The following is an 18,973-nucleotide window of genomic DNA, read 5'->3' as shown; positions in this document are numbered from 1 at the left end:
TAGTCCTCCTTTCATGGAGAATGTTAAGGTCGTAGCTCATGTCCAAGGCACCAAAGTCAGCTAAAAAGTCAGTAATTGATACCTAAAACTTGAATCGTACTACTTCTTCCTTTCTATTACATCAACTTAGAAGCTTCATCTGTGTTCTACTATGGTGATTTTAGTGTCTCCGCATACCGCAGCACGCGACATACCTTTGTAGACGATGAGTACAAGCGTTTCAGGGAGAAGGGCGTCCAATGTGACGATCTGGCTTTAAGTCGATTCGATAACAAATGACGAAAACGGACCGATTTCTCAGGTTTTTACTACATATGAACACTTTTCACATTCTCCCGTGCAACAGGGCTGCTAGTCCTCCTTTCATGCAGAATCTTAAGGTCTTAGCTCATGTCCAAGGCACCAAAGCCAGCTAAAAATTCAATATTGAATACCTAAAATTTGAATTGTACTACTTCTTACTGGCTATTACATCAACTTAGAAGCTTCATCTGTGTTCTACTATGGTGCTTTTAGTGTCTCCGCATACCGCAGCACGCGACATAGCTTTGCAATCGATAAGTACAACCGTTTCAGAGAGAAGAGCAGCCAATGTGACGATCTGGCTTTAAGTCGATTCGATAACAAATGACGAAAACGGACGGATTTCTCGTGTTTTTACTACATGTGAAGACTTTTCACATTCTCCCGTGCAAATCGGCTGCTAGTCCTCCTTTCATGCAGAACGTTAAGGTCCTAGCTCATGTCCAAGGCACCAAAGCCAGCTAAAAAGTCAATAATCGATACCTAAAACTTGAATTGTACTACTTCTTACTGGCTATTACATCAACTTAGAAGCTTCATCTGTGTTCTACTATGGTGCTTTTAGTGTCTCCGCATACCGCAGCACGCGACATAGTTTTGCAGACGAGAAGTACAACCGTTTCAGAGAGAAGAGCGGCCAACGTGACGATCTGGCTTTAAGTCGATTCGATAACAAATGACGAAAACGGACGGATGTCTCAGGTTTTTACTACATATGAACACTTTTCATATTCTCCCGTGCAACTCCGCTGCTAATCCTCCTTCCATGCAGAATCCAAAGGTCCTAGCTCATGTCCAAGGCACCAAAGCCAGCTAAAAATTCAATATTGAATACCTAAAACTTGAATTGTACTACTTCTTACTGGCTATTACATCAACTTAGAAGCTTCATCTGTGTTCTACTATGGTGCTTTTAGTGTCTCCGCATACCGCAACACGCGACATAGCTTTGCAATCGATAAGTACAAACGTTTCAGAGAGAAGAGCGGGCAATGTGACGATCTGGCTTTAAATCGATTCGATAACAAATGACGAAAACGGACGTATTTCTCGGGTTTTTACTACATTTGAAACTTTTCACATTCTCCCGTGCAACTCGACTGCTAGTCCCCCTTTCATGCAGAATATTAAGGTCCTAGCTCATGTCCAAGCACCAAAGCCAGCTAAAAATTCAATATTCAATACCTAAAACTTGAATTGTACTACTTCTTCCTTTGTATTACATCAACTTAGAAGCTTTATCTGTGTTCTACTATGGTGCTTTTAGTGTCTCCGCATACCGCAGCACGCGACATAGCTTTGCAGACGATAACTACGAGCGTTTCAGAGAGAAGAGCGGCCAATGTGACGATCTGGCTTTAAGTCGATTCGATAACAAATGACGAAAACGGACGGATTTCTCAGGTTTTTACTACATATGAACACTTTTACACATTCTCCCGTGCAACTCCGCTGCTAATCCTCCTTCCATGCAGAATCTTAAGGTCCTAGCTCATGTCCAAGGCACCAAAGCCAGCTAAAAAGTCAATATTCGATACCTAAAACTTGAATTGTACTACTTCTTACTGGCTATTACATCAACTTAGAAGCTTTATCTGTGTTCTACTATGGTGATTTTAGTGTCTCCGCATACCGCAGCACGCGACATAGCGTTGCAGACGATAAGTACAACCGTTTCAGAGAGAAGAGCGGCCAATGTGACGATCTGGCTTTAAGTCGATTCGATAACAAATGACGAAAACGGACGGATTTCTCAGGTTTTAACTACATATGAACACTTTTCACATTCTCCTGGGCAACTCGGCTGCTAGTCCTCCTTTCATGCAGAATCTTAACGTCCTAGCTCATGTCCAAGGCACCAAAGCCAGCTAAAAATTCAATATTGAATACCTAAAACTTGAATTGTACTACTTCTTACTGGCTATTACATCAACTTAGAAGCTTCTTCTGTGTTCTACTATGGTCCTTTTAGTGTCTCCGCATACCACAGCACGCGACATAGCTTTGCAATCGATAAGTACAACCGTTTCAGAGAGAAGAGCGGCCAATGTGACGATCTGGCTTTAAGTCGATTCGATAACAAATGACGAAAACGGACGTATTTCTCAGGTTTTTACTACATTTGAAGACTTTTCACATTCTCCCGTGCAACTCGGCTGCTAGTCCTCCTTTCATGCAGAATATTAAGGTCCTAGCTCATGTCCAAGGCACCAAAGCCAGCTAAAAATTCAATATTCAATACCTAAAACTTGAATTGTACTACTTCTTACTGGCTATTACATCAACTTAGGAGCTTCATCTGTGTTCTACTATGGTGCTTTTAGTGTCTCAGCATACCGCAGCACGCGACATAGCTTTGCAGACGATAAGTACCACCGTTTCAGAGAGAAGAGCGGCCAATGTGACGATCTGGCTTAAAGTCGATTCGATAACAAATGACGAAAACGGACGGGTGTCTCAGGTTTTTTCTACATATGAACACTTTTCACATTCTCCCGTGCAACTCCGCTGCTAATCCTCCGTTCATGCAGAATCTTAAGGTCCTAGCTCATGTCCAAGGCACCAAAGATAGCTAAAAAGTCAATAATCGATACCTAAAACTTGAATTGTACTACTTCTTACTGGCTATTACATCAACTTAGAAGCTTCATCTGTGTTCTACTATGGTGATTTTAGTGTCTCCGCATACCGCAGCACGCGACTTAGCTTTGCAGACAATAAGTACAACCGTTTCAGTGAGAAGAGCGGCCAATGTGACGATCTGGCTTTAAGTCGATTCGATAACAAATGACGAAAACGGACCGATTTCTCAGGTTTTTACTACATATGAACACTTTTCACATTCTCCCGTGCAACTCGGCTGCTAGTCCTCCTTTCATGCAGAATGTTAAGGACCTAGCTCATGTCCAAGGCACCAAAGCCAGCTAAAAAGTCAATAATCGATACCCAAAACTTGAATTGTACTACTTCTTACTGGCTATTACATCAACTTAAAAGCTTCATCTGTGTTCTAATATGGTGCTTTTAGTGTTTCCGCATACCGCAGCACGCGACATAGCTTTGCTGACGATATGTACAAATTTTTCAGAGAGAAGAGCGGCCAATGTGACGATCTGGCTTTAAGTCGATTCGATAACAAATGACGAAAACGGACGGATTTCTCAGGTTTTTACTTCATACGAACACTTTTCACATTCTCCCGTTCACCTCGGCTGCTAGTCCTCCTTTCATGCAGAATCTTAAGGTCGTAGCTCATGTCCAAGGCACCAAAGCCAGCTAAAAAGTCAATAATCGATACCTAAAACTTGAATTGTACTACTTCTTACTGGCTATTACATCAACTTAGCAGCTTCATCTGTGTTCTACTATGGTGCTTTTAGTGTCTCCGCATACCGCAGCACGCGACATAGCTTTGCAGACGATAAGTACCACCGTTTCAGAGAGAAGAGCGGCCAATGTGACGATCTGGCTTTAAGTCGATTCGATAACAAATGACGAAAACGGACGGATTTCTCGGGTTTTTATTACATGTGAAGACTTTTCACATTCTCCCGTGCAAATCGGCTGCTAGTCCTCCTTTCATGCAGAACGTTAAGGTCCTAGCTCATGTCCAAGGCACCAAAGCCAGCTAAAAAGTCAATAATCGATACCTAAAACTTGAATTGTACTACTACTTACTGGCTATTACATCAACTTAGAAGCTTCATCTGTGTTCTACTATGGTGCTTTTAGTGTCTCCGCATACCGCAGCACGCGACATAGCTTTGCAGACGATAAGTACAACCGTTTCAGAGAGAAGAGCGGCCAATGTGACGATCTGGCTTTAAGTCGATTCGATAACAAATGACGAAAACGGACCGATTTCTCAGGTTTTTACTACATATGAACACTTTTCACATTCTCCCGTGCAACTCCGCTGCTAATCCTCCTTCCATGCAGAATCTTAAGGTCCTAGCTCATGTCCAAGGCACCAAAGCCAGCTAAAAATTCAATATTCGATACCTAAAACTTGAATTGTACTACTTCTTACTGGCTATTACATCAACTTATAAGCTTCATCTGTGTTCTACTATGGTGATTTTAGTGTCTCCGCATACCGCAGCACGCGACATAGCGTTGCAGACGATAAGTACAACCGTTTCAGAGAGAAGAGCGGCCAATGTGACGATCTGGCTTTAAGTCGATTCGATAACAAATGACGAAAACGGACGGATTTCTCAGGTTTTAACTACATATGAACACTTTTCACATTCTCCTGGGCAACTCGGCTGCAAGTCCTCCTTTCATGCAGAATCTTAACATCCTAGCTCATGTCCAAGGCACCAAAGCCAGCTAAAAATTCAATATTGAATACCTAAAACTTGAATTGTACTACTTCTTACTGGCTATTACATCAACTTAGAAGCTTCTTCTGTGTTCTACTATGGTCCTTTTAGTGTCTCCGCATACCGCAGCACGCGACATAGCTTTGCAATCGATAAGTACAACCGTTTCAGAGAGAAGAGCGGCCAATGTGACGATCTGGCTTTAAGTCGATTCGATAACAAATGACGAAAACGGACGTATTTCTCAGGTTTTTACTACATTTGAAGACTTTTCACATTCTCCCGTGCAACTCGGCTGCTAGTCCTCCTTTCATGCAGAATATTAAGGTCCTAGCTCATGTCCAAGGCACCAAAGCCAGCTAAAAATTCAATATTCAATACCTAAAACTTGAATTGTACTACTTCTTACTGGCTATTACATCAACTTAGGAGCTTCATCTGTGTTCTACTATGGTGCTTTTAGGGTCTCAGCATACCGCAGCACGCGACATAGCTTTGCAGACGATAAGTACCACCGTTTCAGAGAGAAGAGCGGCCAATGTGATGATCTGGCTTAAAGTCGATTCGATAACAAATGACGAAAACGGACGGGTGTCTCAGGTTTTTACTACATATGAACACTTTTCACATTCTCCCGTGCAACTCCGCTGCTAATCCTCCGTTCATGCAGAATCTTAAGGTCCTAGCTCATGTCCAAGGCACCAAAGATAGCTAAAAAGTCAATAATCGATACCTAAAACTTGAATTGTACTACTTCTTACTGGCTATTACATCAACTTAGAAGCTTCATCTGTGTTCTACTATGGTGATTTTAGTGTCTCCGCATACCGCAGCACGCGACTTAGCTTTGCAGACAATAAGTACAACCGTTTCAGAGAGAAGAGCAGCCAATGTGACGATCTGGCTTTAAGTCGATTCGATAACAAATGACGAAAACGGACGGATTTCTCGGGTTTTTACTACATGTGAAGACTTTTCACATTCTCCCGTGCAAATCGGCTGCTAGTCCTCCTTTCATGCAGAATGTTAAGGTCGTAGCTCATGTCCAAGGCACCAAAGTCAGCTAAAAAGTCAATAATTGATACCTAAAACTTGAATTGTACTACTTCTTACTGGCTATTACATCAACTTAGAAGCTTCATCTGTGTTCTACTATGGTGATTTTAGTGTCTCCGCATACCGCAGCACGCGACATAGCTTTGCAGACGATAAGTACAACCGTTTCAGAGAGAAGAGCGGCCAATGTGATGATCTGGCTTTAAGTCGATTCGATAACAAATGACGAAAACGGACGGATTTCTCAGGTTTTTACTACATATGAACACTTTTCACATTCTCCCGTGCAACACGGCTGCTAGTCCTCCTTTCATGCAGAATCTTTAGGTCCTAGCTCATCTCCAAGGCACCAATGCCAGCTAAAAAGTCAATAATCGATACCTAAAACTTGAATTGTACTATATCTTACTGGCTATTACATCAACTAAGAAGCTTCATCTGTGTTCTACTATGGTGCTTTTACTGTCTCCGCAAACCGCAGCACGCGACATAGCTTTGCAGACGATAAGTACAACCGTTTCAGAGAGAAGAGCGGCCAATGTGACGATCTGGCTTTAAGTCGATTCGATAACAAATGACGAAAACGGACGGATGTCTCAGGTTTTTACTACATATGAACACTTTTCACATTCTCCCGTGCAACTCCGCTGCTAATCCTCCTTTCATGCAGAATCTTAGGGTCCTAGCTCATGTCCAAGGCACCAAAGCCAGCTAAAAAGTCAATAATCGATAACCAAAACTTGAATTGTACTACTTCTTACTGGCTATTACATCAACTTAAAAGCTTCATCTGTGTTCTACTATGGTGCTTTTAGTGTTTCCGCATACCGCAGCACGCGACATAGCTTTGCTGACGATATGTACAAATTTTTCAGAGAGAAGAGCGGCCAATGTGACGATCTGGCTTGAAATCGATTCGATAACAAATGACGAAAACGGACGGATTTCTCAGGTTTTTACTTCATACGAACACTTTTCACATTCTCCCGTTCACCTCGGCTGCTAGTCCTCCTTTCATGCAGAATCTTAAGGTCGTAGCTCATGTCCAAGGCACCAAAGCCAGCTAAAAAGTCAATAATCGATACCTAAAACTTGAATTGTACTACTTCTTACTGGCTATTACATCAACTTAGCAGCTTCATCTGTGTTCTACTATGGTGCTTTTAGTGTCTCCGCATACCGCAGCACGCGACATAGCTTTGCAGACGATAAGTACCACCGTTTCAGAGAGAAGAGCGGCCAATGTGACGATCTGGCTTTAAGTCGATTCGATAACAAATGACGAAAACGGACGGATTTCTCGGGTTTTTACTACATGTGAAGACTTTTCACATTCTCCCGTGCAAATCGGCTGCTAGTCCTCCTTTCATGCAGAACGTTAAGGTCCTAGCTCATGTCCAAGGCACCAAAGCCAGCTAAAAAGTCAATAATCGATACCTAAAACTTGAATTGTACTACTACTTACTGGCTATTACATCAACTTAGAAGCTTCATCTGTGTTCTACTATGGTGCTTTTAGTGTCTCCGCATACCGCAGCACGCGACATAGCTTTGCAGACGATAAGTACAACCGTTTCAGAGAGAAGAGCGGCCAATGTGACGATCTGGCTTTAAGTCGATTCGATAACAAATGACGAAAACGGACCGATTTCTCAGGTTTTTACTACATATGAACACTTTTCACATTCTCCCGTGCAACACGGCTGCTAGTCCTCCTTTCATGCAGAATCTTTAGGTCCTAGCTCATCTCCAAGGCACCAATGCCAGCTAAAAAGTCAATAATCGATACCTAAAACTTGAATTGTACTATATCTTACTGGCTATTACATCAACTAAGAAGCTTCATCTGTGTTCTACTATGGTGCTTTTACTGTCTCCGCAAACCGCAGCACGCGACATAGCTTTGCAGACGATAAGTACAACCGTTTCAGAGAGAAGAGCGGCCAATGTGACGATCTGGCTTTAAGTCGATTCGATAACAAATGACGAAAACGGACGGATGTCTCAGGTTTTTACTACATATGAACACTTTTCACATTCTCCCGTGCAACTCCGCTGCTAATCCTCCTTTCATGCAGAATCTTAAGGTCCTAGCTCATGTCCAAAGCACCAAAGCCAGCTAAAAAGTCAATAATCGATACCGAAAACTTGAATTGTACTACTTCTTACTGGCTATTACATCAACTTAGAAGCTTCATCTGTGTTCTACTATGGTGATTTTAGTGTCTCCGCATACCTCAGCACGCGACATAGCTTTGCAGACGATAAGTACAACCGTTTCAGAGAGAAGAGCGGCCAATGAGACGATCTGGCTTTAAGTCGATTCGATAACAAATGACGAAAACGGACGGATTTCTCAGGTTTTTACTACATATGAACACTTTTCACATTCTCCCGTGCAACACGGCAGCTAGTCCTCCTTTCATGCAGAATCTTTAGGTCCTAGCTCATCTCCAAGGCACCAATGCCAGCTAAAAAGTCAATAATCGATACCTAAAACTTGAATTGTACTATATCTTACTGGCTATTACATCAACTAAGAAGCTTCATCTGTGTTCTACTATGGTGCTTTTACTGTCTCCGCAAACCGCAGCACGCGACATAGCTTTGCAGACGATAAGTACAACCGTTTCAGAGAGAAGAGCGGCCAATGTGACGATCTAGCTTTAAGTTGATTCGATAACAAATTACGAAAAGGACGGATTTCTCAGGTTTTTACTACATATGAGCACTTTTCATATTCTCCCGTGCAACTCCGCTGCTAATCCTCCTTTCATGCAGAATCTTAAGGGCCTAGCTCATGTCCAAGGCACCAAAGATAGCTAAAAAGTCAATAATCGGTAACTAAAACTTGAATTGTACTACTTCTTACTGGCTATTACATCAACTTAGATGCTTCATCTGTGTTCTACTATGGTGATTTTAGTGTCTCCGCATACCGCAGCACGCGACATACCTTTGCAGACGATAAGTACAACCGTTTCAGAGAGAAGAGCGGTCAATGTGACGATCTGGCTTTAAGTCGATTCGATAACAAATGACGAAAACGGACGGATTTCTCGGGTTTTTACTACATGTGAAGACTTTTCACATTCTCCCGTGCAAATCGGCTGCTAGTCCTCCTTTCATGGAGAATGTTAAGGTCGTAGCTCATGTCCAAGGCACCAAAGTCAGCTAAAAAGTCAGTAATTGATACCTAAAACTTGAATCGTACTACTTCTTCCTTTCTATTACATCAACTTAGAAGCTTCATCTGTGTTCTACTATGGTGATTTTAGTGTCTCAGCATACCGCAGCACGCGATATAGCTTTGCAGACGATAAGTACAAGCGTTTCAGAGAGAAGAGCGGCCAATGTGACGATCTGGCTTTAAGTCGATTCGATAACAAATGACGAAAACGGACGGATCTCTCAGGTTTTTACTACATATGAGCACTTTTCATATTCTCCCGTGCAACTCCGCTGCTAATCCTCCTTTCATGCAGAATCTTAAGGGCCTAGCTCATGTCCAAGGCACCAAAGATAGCTAAAAAGTCAATAATCGATACCTAAAACTTGAATTGTACTACTTCTTACTGGCTATTACAACAACTTAGAAACTTGATCTGTCTTCTACTATGGTGCTTTTAGTGTCTCCGCATTCCGCAGCACGCCACATAGTTTTGCAATCGATAAGTACAACCGTTTCAGAGAGAAAAGCGGCCAATGTGACGATCTGGCTTTAAGTCGATTCGATAACAAATGACGAAAACGGACGGATATCTCGTGTTTTTACTACATGTGAAGACTTTTCACATTCTCCCGTGCAAATCGGCTGCTAGTCCTCCTTTCATGCAGAACGTTAAGGTCCTAGCTCATGTCCAAGGCACCAAAGCCAGCTAAAAAGTCAATAATCGATACCTAAAACTTGAATTGTACTACTTCTTACTGGCTATTACATCAACTTAGAAGCTTCATCTGTGTTCTACTATGGTGATTTTAGTGTCTCTGCATACCGCAGCACGCGACATAGCTTTGCAGACGAGAAGTACAACCGTTTCAGAGAGAAGAGCGGCCAATGTGACGATCTGGCTTTAAGTCGATTCGATAACAAATGTCGAAAACGGACCGATTTCTCAGGTTTTTACTACATATGAACACTTTTCACATTCTCCCGTGCAACAGGGCTGCTAGTCCTCCTTTCATGCAGAATCTTAAGGTCCTAGCTCATGTCCAAGGCACCAAAGCCAGCTAAAAATGCAATAATCGATACCTAAAACTTGAATTGGACTACTTCTTACTGGTTATTACATCAACTTAGAAGCTTCATCTGTGTTCTACTGTGGTGATTTTAGTGTCTCCAGATCCCGCAGCACGTGACATAGCATTGCAGACGATAAGTACAACCGATTCAGAGAGGAGAGCGGCCAATGTGACGATCTGGCTTTAAGTCGATTCGATAACAAATGACGAAAACGGTCGGATTTCTCAGGTTTTTACTACATATGAACACTTTTCACATTCTCCCGTGAAACTCGGCTGCTAGTCCTCCTTTCATGCAGAATGTTAAGGTCCTAGCTGATGTCCAAGGCACCAAAGCCAGCTAAAAAGTCAATAATCGATACCTAAAACTTGAATTGAACTATATCTTACTGGCTATTACATCAACTTAGAAGCATCATCTGTGTTCTACTATGGTGCTTTTACTGTCTCCGCATACCGCAGAACGCCACATAGCTTTGCAGACGATAAGTACAACCGTTTCAGAGAGAAGAGCGGCCAATGTGACGATCTGGCTTTAAGTCGATTCGATAACAAATGACGAAAACGGACGGATGTCTCAGGTTTTTACTACATATAAACACTATTCACATTCTCCCGTGCAACTCGGCTGCTAGTCCTCCTTCATGCAAAATCTTAATTTCCTAACTCATGTCCAAGGCACCAAAGAAGGGTAAAAAGTCAATAACCGATACCAAAACTTGAATTGTACTACTTCTTACTGGCTATTACATCAACTTAGAAGCTTCATCTGTGTTCTACTATGGTGCTTTTAGTGTGTCCGCATACCGCAGCACGCGGCATAGCTTTGCAGACGATAAGTACAACTTTTTCAGAGAGAAGAGCGGCCAATGTGACGATCTGGCTTTAAGTATATTCGATAACAAATGACGTAAACGGACGGATGTCTCAGGTTTTTTCTACATATGAACATTTTTCACATTCTCCCGTGAAACTCGGCTGCTAGTCCTCCTTTCATGCAGAATCTTAAGGTTCTAGCTCATGTCCAAGGTACCAAAGCCAGCTGAAAAGTCAATAATCGATACCTAAAACTTGAATTGTACTACTTCTTACTGGCTATTACATCAACTTGTAAGCTTCATCTGTGTTCTACTATGGTGATTTTAGTGTCTCTGCATACCGCAGCACGCGACATAGCTTTGCAGACGAGAAGTACAACCGTTTCAGAGAGAAGAGCGGCCAATGTGACGATCTGGCTTTAAGTCGATTCGATAACAAATGTCGAAAACGGACCGATTTCTCAGGTTTTTACTACATATGAACACTTTTCACATTCTCCCGTGCAACACGGCTGCTAGTCCTCCTTTCATGCAGAATCTTTAGGTCCTAGCTCATCTCCAAGGCACCAATGCCAGCTAAAAAGTCAATAATCGATACCTAAAACTTGAATTGTACTATATCTTACTGGCTATTACATCAACTAAGAAGCTTCATCTGTGTTCTACTATGGTGCTTTTACTGTCTCCGCAAACCGCAGCACGCGACATAGCTTTGCAGACGATAAGTACAACCGTTTCAGAGAGAAGAGCGGCCAATGTGACGATCTGGCTTTAAGTCGATTCGATAACAAATGACGAAAACGGACGGATGTCTCAGGTTTTTACTACATATGAACACTTTTCACATTCTCCCGTGCAACTCCGCTGCTAATCCTCCTTTCATGCAGAATCTTAAGGTCCTAGCTCATGTCCAAAACACCAAAGCCAGCTAAAAAGTCAATAATCGATACCCAAAACTTGAATTGTACTACTTCTTACTGGCTATTACATCAACTTAGAAGCTTCATCTGTGTTCTACTATGGTGATTTTAGTGTCTCCGCATACCTCAGCACGCGACATAGCTTTGCAGACGATAAGTACAACCGTTTCAGAGAGAAGAGCGGCCAATGAGACGATCTGGCTTTAAGTCGATTCGATAACAAATGACGAAAACGGACGGATTTCTCAGGTTTTTACTACATATGAACACTTTTCACATTCTCCCGTGCAACACGGCTGCTAGTCCTCCTTTCATGCAGAATCTTTAGGTCCTAGCTCATCTCCAAGGCACCAATGCCAGCTAAAAAGTCAATAATCGATACCTAAAACTTGAATTGTACTATATCTTACTGGCTATTACATCAACTAAGAAGCTTCATCTGTGTTCTACTATGGTGCTTTTACTGTCTCCGCAAACCGCAGCACGCGACATAGCTTTGCAGACGATAAGTACAACCGTTTCAGAGAGAAGAGCGGCCAATGTGATGATCTAGCTTTAAGTTGATTCGATAACAAATTACGAAAAGGACGGATTTCTCAGGTTTTTACTACATATGAGCACTTTTCATATTCTCCCGTGCAACTCCGCTGCTAATCCTCCTTTCATGCAGAATCTTAAGGGCCTAGCTCATGTCCAAGGCACCAAAGATAGCTAAAAAGTCAATAATCGATAACTAAAACTTGAATTGTACTACTTCTTACTGGCTATTACATCAACTTAGATGCTTCATCTGTGTTCTACTATGGTGATTTTAGTGTCTCCGCATACCGCAGCACGCGACATACCTTTGCAGACGATAAGTACAACCGTTTCAGAGAGAAGAGCGGTCAATGTGACGATCTGGCTTTAAGTCGATTCGATAACAAATGACGAAAACGGACGGATTTCTCGGGTTTTTACTACATGTGAAGACTTTTCACATTCTCCCGTGCAAATCGGCTGCTAGTCCTCCTTTCATGGAGAATGTTAAGGTCGTAGCTCATGTCCAAGGCACCAAAGTCAGCTAAAAAGTCAGTAATTGATACCTAAAACTTGAATCGTACTACTTCTTCCTTTCTATTACATCAACTTAGAAGCTTCATCTGTGTTCTACTATGGTGATTTTAGTGTCTCAGCATACCGCAGCACGCGATATAGCTTTGCAGACGATAAGTACAAGCGTTTCAGAGAGAAGAGCGGCCAATGTGACGATCTGGCTTTAAGTCGATTCGATAACAAATGACGAAAACGGACGGATCTCTCAGGTTTTTACTACATATGAGCACTTTTCATATTCTCCCGTGCAACTCCGCTGCTAATCCTCCTTTCATGCAGAATCTTAAGGGTCTAGCTCATGTCCAAGGCACCAAAGATAGCTAAAAAGTCAATAATCGATACCTAAAACTTGAATTGTACTACTTCTTACTGGCTATTACAACAACTTAGAAACTTGATCTGTCTTCTACTATGGTGCTTTTAGTGTCTCCGCATTCCGCAGCACGCCACATAGTTTTGCAATCGATAAGTACAACCGTTTCAGAGAGAAAAGCGGCCAATGTGACGATCTGGCTTTAAGTCGATTCGATAACAAATGACGAAAACGGACGGATATCTCGTGTTTTTACTACATGTGAAGACTTTTCACATTCTCCCGTGCAAATCGGCTGCTAGTCCTCCTTTCATGCAGAACGTTAAGGTCCTAGCTCATGTCCAAGGCACCAAAGCCAGCTAAAAAGTCAATAATCGATACCTAAAACTTGAATTGTACTACTTCTTACTGGCTATTACATCAACTTAGAAGCTTCATCTGTGTTCTACTATGGTGATTTTAGTGTCTCTGCATACCGCAGCACGCGACATAGCTTTGCAGACGAGAAGTACAACCGTTTCAGAGAGAAGAGCGGCCAATGTGACGATCTGGCTTTAAGTCGATTCGATAACAAATGTCGAAAACGGACCGATTTCTCAGGTTTTTACTACATATGAACACTTTTCACATTCTCCCGTGCAACAGGGCTGCTAGTCCTCCTTTCATGCAGAATCTTAAGGTCCTAGCTCATGTCCAAGGCACCAAAGCCAGCTAAAAATGCAATAATCGATACCTAAAACTTGAATTGGACTACTTCTTACTGGTTATTACATCAACTTAGAAGCTTCATCTGTGTTCTACTGTGGTGATTTTAGTGTCTCCAGATCCCGCAGCACGTGACATAGCTTTGCAGACGATAAGTACAACCGATTCAGAGAGGAGAGCGGCCAATGTGACGATCTGGCTTTAAGTCGATTCGATAACAAATGACGAAAACGGTCGGATTTCTCAGGTTTTTACTACATATGAACACTTTTCACATTCTCCCGTGAAACTCGGCTGCTAGTCCTCCTTTCATGCAGAATGTTAAGGTCCTAGCTGATGTCCAAGGCACCAAAGCCAGCTAAAAAGTCAATAATCGATACCTAAAACTTGAATTGAACTATATCTTACTGGCTATTACATCAACTTAGAAGCATCATCTGTGTTCTACTATGGTGCTTTTACTGTCTCCGCATACCGCAGAACGCCACATAGCTTTGCAGACGATAAGTACAACCGTTTCAGAGAGAAGAGCGGCCAATGTGACGATCTGGCTTTAAGTCGATTCGATAACAAATGACGAAAACGGACGGATGTCTCAGGTTTTTACTACATATGAACACTATTCACATTCTCCCGTGCAACTCGGCTGCTAGTCCTCCTTCATGCAGAATCTTAATTTCCTAACTCATGTCCAAGGCACCAAAGAAGGGTAAAAAGTCAATAACCGATACCAAAACTTGAATTGTACTACTTCTTACTGGCTATTACATCAACTTAGAAGCTTCATCTGTGTTCTACTATGGTGCTTTTAGTGTGTCCGCATACCGCAGCACGCGGCATAGCTTTGCAGACGATAAGTACAACTTTTTCAGAGAGAAGAGCGGCCAATGTGACGATCTGGCTTTAAGTATATTCGATAACAAATGACGTAAACGGACGGATGTCTCAGGTTTTTTCTACATATGAACATTTTTCACATTCTCCCGTGAAACTCGGCTGCTAGTCCTCCTTTCATGCAGAATCTTAAGGTTCTAGCTCATGTCCAAGGTACCAAAGCCAGCTGAAAAGTCAATAATCGATACCTAAAACTTGAATTGTACTACTTCTTACTGGCTATTACATCAACTTGTAAGCTTCATCTGTGTTCTACTATGGTGATTTTAGTGTCTCCGCATACCACAGCACGCGACATAGCTTTGCAGACGATAAGTACAACCGTTTCAGAGAGAAGAGCGGACAATGAGACGATCTGGCTTTAAGTCGATTCGATAACAAGTGACGAAAACGGACCGATTTCTCAGGTTTTTACTACATATGAACACTTTTCACATTCTCCCGTGCAACTTGGCTCCTCGTCCTCCTTTCATGCAGAATCTTAAGGTCCTAGCTCATGTCCAAAGCACCAAAGAAGGGTAAAAAGTCAATAACCGATACCTAAAACTTTAATTGTACTACTTCTTACTGGCTATTACATCAACTTAGAAGCTTCATCTGTGTTCTACTATGGTGCTTTTAGTGTGTCCGCATACCGCAGCACGCGACATAGCTTTGCAGACGATAAGTACAACTTTTTCAGAGAGAAGTGCGGCCAATGTGACGATCTGGCTTGAAGTCGATTCGATAACTAATGACGAAAACGGACGGATTTCTCAGGTTTTTACTACGTATGAACACTTTTCACATTCTCCCGTGAAACTCGGCTGATAGTCCTCCTTTCATGCAGAATGTTAAGGTCCTAGCTGATGTCCAAGGCACCAAAGCCAGCTAAAAAGTCAATAATCGATACCTAAAACTTGAATTGTACTACTTCTTACTGGCTATTACATCAACTTAGAAGCTTCATCTGTGTTCTACTATGGTGCTTTTACTATCTCCGCATACCGCAGAACGCCACATAGCTTTGCAGACGATAAGTACAAACGTTTCAGAGAGAAGAGCGGCCAATGTGACGATCTGGCTTTACGTCGATTCGATAACAAATGACGAAAACGGACGGATGTCTCAGGTTTTTACTACATATGAACACTATTCACATTCTCCCGTGCAACTCGGCTGCTAGTCCTCCTTCATGCAAAATCTTAATTTCCTAACTCATGTCCAAGGCACCAAAGAAGGGTAAAAAGTCAATAACCGATACCAAAACTTGAATTGTACTACTTCTTACTGGCTATTACATCAACTTAGAAGCTTCATCTGTGTTCTACTATGGTGCTTTTAGTGTGTCCGCATACCGCAGCACGCGACATAGCTTTGCAGACGATAAGTACAACTTTTTCAGAGAGAAGAGCGGCCAATGTGACGATCTGGCTTTAAGTCGATTCGATAACAAATGACGAAAACGGACGGATTTCTCAGGTTCTTACTACATATGAACACTTTTCACATTCTCACGTGCAAATCGGCTGCCAGTCCTCCTTTCATGCAGAATCTTAAGGTCCTAGCCCATGTCCAAGGCACCAAAGCCAGCTAAAAAGTCAATAATCGATACCTAAAACTTGAATTGGACTACTTCTTACTGGTTATTACATCAACTTAGAAGCTTCATCTGTGTTCTACTGTGGTGATTTTAGTGTCTCCAGATCCCGCAGCACGTGACATAGCTTTGCAGACGATAAGTACAACCGATTCAGAGAGGAGAGCGGCCAATGTGACGATCTGGCTTTAAGTCGATTCGATAACAAATGACGAAAACGGACGGATTTCTCAGGTTTTTACTACATATGAACACTTTTCACATTATCCCGTGCAAATCGGCTGGTAGTCCTCCTTTCATGCAGAATGTTAAGGTCCTAGCTCATGTCCAAGGCACCAAAGCCAGCTAAAAAGTCAATAATCGATACCTAAAACTTGAATTGTACTACTTCTTCCTTTGTATTACATCAACTTAGAAGCTTCATCTGTGTTCTACTATGGTGCTTTTAGTGTCTCCGCATACCGCAGCACGCGACATAGCTTTGCAGACGATAAGTACAAGTGTTTCAGAGAGAAGAGCGGCCAATGTGACGATCTGGCTATAAGTCGATTCGATAACAAATAACGAAAACGGACGGATTTCTCAGGTTTTTACTACATATGAACACTTTTCACATTCTCCCGTGCAACTCGGCTGCTAGTCCTCCTTACATGTAGAATCTTAAGGTCCTAGCTCATGTCCAAGGCACCAAAGCCAGCTAAAAAGTCAATAATCGATACCTAAAACTTTAATTGTACTACTTCTTACTGGCTATTACATCAACTTAGAAGCTTCATCTGTGTTCTACTATGGTGCTTTTACTGTCTCCGCATACCGCAATACGCGACATAGGTTTGCACACGATAAGTACAACCGTTTCAGAGAAGAAGAGCGGAAAATGTGACGATCTGGCTTTAAGTAGATTCGATAACAAATGACGTAAACGGACGGATTTCTCAGGTTTTTACTACATATGAACATTTTTCACATTCTCCCGTGCACCGCGGCTGCTAGTCCTCCTTTCATGCAGAATCTTAAGGTCCTAGCTCATGTCCAAAGCACCAAAGCCAGCTAAAAAGTCAATAATCGATACCTAAAACTTGAATTGTACTACTTCTTACTGGCTATTACATCAACTTAGAAGCATCATCTGTGTTCTACTATGGTGCTTTTACTGTCTCCGCATACCGCAGAACGCCACATAGCTTTGCAGACGATAAGTACAACCGTTTCAGAGAGAAGAGCGGCCAATGTGACGATCTGGCTTTAAGTATATTCGATAACAAATGATGTAAACGGACGGATGTCTCAGGTTTTTTCTACATATGAACATTTTTCACATTCTCCCGTGAAACTCGGCTGCTAGTCCTCCTTTCATGCAGAATCTTAAGGTTCTAGCTCATGTCCAAGGTACCCAAGCCAGCTGAAAAGTCAATAATCGATACCTAAAACTCTAATTGGACTACTTCTTACTGGCTATTACATCAACTTGTAAGCTTCATCTGTGTTCTACTATGGTGATTTTAGTGTCTCCGCATACCGCAGCACGCGACATAGCTTTGCAGACGATAAGTACAACCGTTTCAGAGAGAAGAGCGGACAATGAGACGATCTGGCTTTAAGTCGATTCGATAACAAGTGACGAAAACGGACCGATTTCTCAGGTTTTTACTACATATGAACACTTTTCACATTCTCCCGTGCAACTTGGCTCCTCGTCCTCCTTTCATGCAGAATCTTAAGGTCCTAGCTCATGTCCAAGGCACCAACGACAGCTAAAAAGTCAATATTCAATACCTAAAACTTGAATTGTACTACTTCTTACTGGTTATTACATCAACTTAGAAGCTTCATCTGTGTTCTACTATGGTGCTTTTAGTGTCTCAGCATACCGCAGCACGCGACATAGCTTTGCAGACGATAAGTACAAGTGTTTCAGAGAGAAGAGCGGCCAATGTGACGATCTGGCTTTAAGTCGATTCGATAACAAATTACGAAAACGTACGGATTTCTCAGGTTTTTACTACATATGAACACTTTTCACATTCTCCCGTGCAACTCGGCTGCTAGTCCTCCTTTCATGCAGAATGTTAAGGTTCTAGCTCATGTCCAAGGCACCAAAGCCAGCTAAAAAGTCAATAATCGGTACCTAAAACTTGAACTGTACTACTTCTTACTGGCTATTACATCAACTTAGAAGCTTCATCTGTGTTCTACTGTGGTGCTTTTAGTGTCTCCGCATACCGCAGCACGCGACATAGCTTTGCAATCGATAAGTACAACCGTTTCAGAGAGAAGAGCAGCTAACTTGACGATCTGGCTTTAAGTCGATTCGATAACAAATGACGAAAACGGACGGATTTATCGAGTTTTTACTACATATAAACACTTTTCACATTCTCCCATGCAAATCGGCTGCTACTCCTCCTTTCATGCAGAATGTTAAGGTCCTAGCTCATGTCCAAGGCACCAAAGCCAGCTAAAAAGTAAATAATCGGTACCTAAAACTTGAACTGTACTACTTCTTACTGGCTACTACATCAACTTAGAAGCTTTATCTGTGTTCCACTATGGTGCTTTTAGTGTCTCAGAATACCGCAGCACGCGACATAGCTTTGCAGACGATAAGTACAACCGTTTCAGAGAGAAGAGAGGCCAATGTGACAATCTGGCTTGAAGAAGATTCGATAACAAATGACGAAAACAGACGGATTTCTAGGTTTTAACTACATATGAACACTTTT

Source organism: Schistocerca gregaria, chromosome 6, assembly GCF_023897955.1.
Source record: "Schistocerca gregaria isolate iqSchGreg1 chromosome 6, iqSchGreg1.2, whole genome shotgun sequence".
NCBI lineage: Eukaryota > Metazoa > Arthropoda > Insecta > Orthoptera > Acrididae > Schistocerca > Schistocerca gregaria.
Note: the sequence above shows the minus strand (reverse complement) of the source record.